Source organism: Adiantum capillus-veneris, chromosome 24, assembly GCF_014529385.1.
Source record: "Adiantum capillus-veneris isolate H3 chromosome 24, ASM1452938v2, whole genome shotgun sequence".
In the NCBI taxonomy this organism is placed as follows: domain Eukaryota; kingdom Viridiplantae; phylum Streptophyta; class Polypodiopsida; order Polypodiales; family Pteridaceae; genus Adiantum; species Adiantum capillus-veneris.
In genome coordinates, this window is record NC_140954.1 from 35723558 (window position 1) to 35727085 (window position 3528).

Consider the following 3528-nt stretch of genomic DNA (forward strand, 5'->3'; position numbering starts at 1 on the left):
TTACACACACACACACACACACACACACACACACACTCACTCACTCATTGTGTGAAGTGCAAAGTGCAAGAGCTCCATCTCCTTATCCAATTTTGTTAAGAAGTTGAGAGCCTACACAAACACTCTTGGCTATGGAATGAAAATCCAACCAAGAGCCATGTTTCAAAGCTTAAGCTTGACATCTTCTCCATCTTCATTACCATGCTATTATGTATGCTAAGCAAGAAGATTGATGATAAGTGAGGAACTATTTCTTCCTCCTATGAATGTTTTTTCTTCCTCTTCCCTACCCTCATTCCCCGCTAGATCTCTCCACCTTTGAAGGTGTTTGAGGCCTTGGGATTGAGTCTGGGGATAGTTAATGCTTTTACCAAGAATTATGTTATGCTTGTGATGCATGAAGTTTCCCGTCTTCATTGCATCACCTAGATCACAAGGAGCACAAAGATTATATTGTACCAAGTCTCTCTTTATGGGAGAATCTATAATACAAAAGCTATTGGAGGGGGGACCGACTCCACATAAATCCGGTTCTCAATTGTTGTCGTGTTCTCTAATTCTCTCTCTTGCAAAATTGTTGTTCATGCCAAGTTAATTAAATATATGGTTATGTTGCTACTACTAATTAAGTTCACCCTCTATTTTCTCATAGTCTCATGAAAATTCTCACTCTAATTCTCTTAATTCCGCTATCCTCAAAGTTCATAGGCCATTTTCATTACATCGGTATCAGAGCTATTGGTTTCTCTTTTCTTGCTTAAGAAGACAGGTCCGGTCCTTAAGTTTTTCATGAAAGGTTGGGCATGTTCATTGCAATAGGGTAAGTGGACAGGAATCTATTATCTTGGTTGAGAAGGATTTAGTTCAAGGTACACCATTAGGAACTAAAGACTTAATGATGGAGCCTCTTGGGTCTTGCCTTTGGCTTAACCATTATAGAGCTACAAGAAAGCTCAACAAGAACCATAATCAACTGAGCAATGTTAGACCCTTTCACTAGTCTTTGCAATCAATAGTGTCTAAACCATGGGTGTGGCTGCTTGAGAACTAATTTTCAAAGGTAAAGAAGAGTAGCAAATAAGGTTTTTTAGGGTACCAAATCACAAAGTAATCTATACGTAAGTTTAATTAGCATGGCTGATAATAATCAAGAGAGTAGAATGAACATTGATAACTTTGATTTTGCACATGAAGGTTCTAATGATGATACCCCCATGTTTATCAATTATTTTGTTACTAGATAGCAGCAAGCTATGGGCAAGCCTGCTTTGCAAGCCGAAGTTACTCAACAACGCGCTTACGGGATTACCCTTCCTCTCCAACAGGAGAGAGACCTTAGGAGGCCTCTTGATGAGACCCCCAAAAGAAGACTCTCTCCTATACAAGAGGAGGAATCCAAAGAGCAAGAAAGAAATGAAACTTTAAGCTCCCCTAAAGATGTGGCTCCACGAAGATGGCGGTCTAAACCATCACCAACTCCAGCCAAGAGGAAACATTCAATCCACAGACTTTCTCCTCGTCACTTCAAAAGGGAAGAGAGGAAACAAAGGAAGAAAAGGGCAAGAAAGGGATCACCCTATTCTTCAGCTTCCTCCTCTTCCGACAAAAGCAGTGGATATTCTCCTAGAGAATACAAGAGGAGAGGCCATTTCAAATCCTACCCTGCATGGAGAAGGTCCCAAAAGCTCAAGAAATTCAAAGAGGGAGGAAAGAGTATCTCTTTTATCACCTATGATGGCACCTTTGGTGCTACCGACAAAGTATTGGCCTTCATCCAGCAATTTGATGCGTCCTTTGGAGTATAAGGGCTTTACAGATTCCTCCAAGCTACATCATGTAGCTATGCACTTCCAAAAATCTGGTGCAAACGGTGGGCTAGCCTTTGTGCAAATGGCAAAGCTCCAAAGACATAGAAAACTCTACGAGTTTCCATTATGAAGCAATTCCTTATGAGTGATGCAGAGGACAAAGTGCTTATCAAATGGCAAAGTTTGAAGCTTCTCTCCAATGAGTCTATCCACAAATATGTGATAAAGCAAAAATTTTGTGCGGGATTACCTGAAGAAATGGCTGAGTATATCAACTCCCAATGGCCCGGTTCTATCACCGAAGTATTCCACCACACTATGGTTTCTTCGCGCATCAATTTCCAACAAGGGGCTAAAAGGAATTCCAAGCCCATGGAAAGCAAATACAAAAATGATGCAAAGGGGAAACCCAATTCCCAAAAATCTTCCCAAGGAAATGCCAACAGCAATATCAACAACAATTGGTCCAAGGAGAAGGGAGTTTACAAAGGTAAAAACAAACTCTCTCATGAAGATCTAGAAGCTTTTCGTAAGGACCACAAATGTCTTAAGTGTGGGTTCCAAGGACATGGCTATTGTTCTTCCTCCAAAAGAAATGCTTGCAATGGGACTTCTAGAGCTTCCATGATCAAAGCTCCAAAAGAGGATGCTCATTGCAAAGGATCACATCTCTCCTATGCTTGGGGAAAGGTAAGGGAGCATGATCCTTCATCTTGTTTGACTATGGCTCTACTCACAAGTTCACATCAATGGAGTTGGCCACTAAGTTGGGCATTTAAGCTTTCGAGATGGGAGATATTGTAACTGCCGATGGAGCTGTCAAGGGACAGCAAGTCTCTGTTACTCCCTTGATTGGGAAGTTGAGATTTCATGTACAAAGTTACATCAACAAAGAAGACTTCTTCATCTCTCCTCTTTAACATGAGGATGTTATCCTAGGGGCACCATGCTTCAATCGCATGGTTGCCAACATAAAGCTACACCAACAAAGAAGACTTCTTCATCCTTCCTCTTTTACATGAGGATGTTATCCTAGGGGCACCATGGTTCAACCGCATGCCTGCCAACATGAAATTCCTAGGAAGGATAATTTACTTCACCTATAGGGAAAAGAGCATGTATATAGATGCTAATGAATCCGATCGTACTATACCACTTGTAAATTCACCTGCTTTTGATAGGTCAATGAAATGCTCAGTTTCTCCGTACATGATTTTTGTCAAAGAGTCTCTAAATGACACTAATGTTTTATCAAATAAAAATGGTAGCAATCAAGAAGAGTTAGACTTGTCTAATTTTCTAAAAGAATTCCAAGATATTTTTATCGATGATATCCCTTTGGACTTACCTCCAAAACGAGGGGATGATGATCATCAAATTGATCTCCTACCAGGAAGCTCACCACCTAACAAGCCTCCTTATCAAGTTTCCCAAGCTCAATAAGACGAGATAATGAGGCAAGTACAAGAATTGGTAGACCAAGGGATGGTGAGTCTTATCTCCTCTCCCTTTTGTTTTCCAGTCGTTTTAGTGCAAAAGAAATATGGTACATACCACATGTGTGTGGACTATCACAAGCACTAAACCATATCACTATCGAAAACAAATTTCTCGTATAGTAGGTAGAAGGTCTGTTTGACAAGCTACAAGGCTCTACCTACTTCAATAGGAATGACCTTAAAAGTGGCTACCATCCAATAAGGATAGTGAATGAAGATAT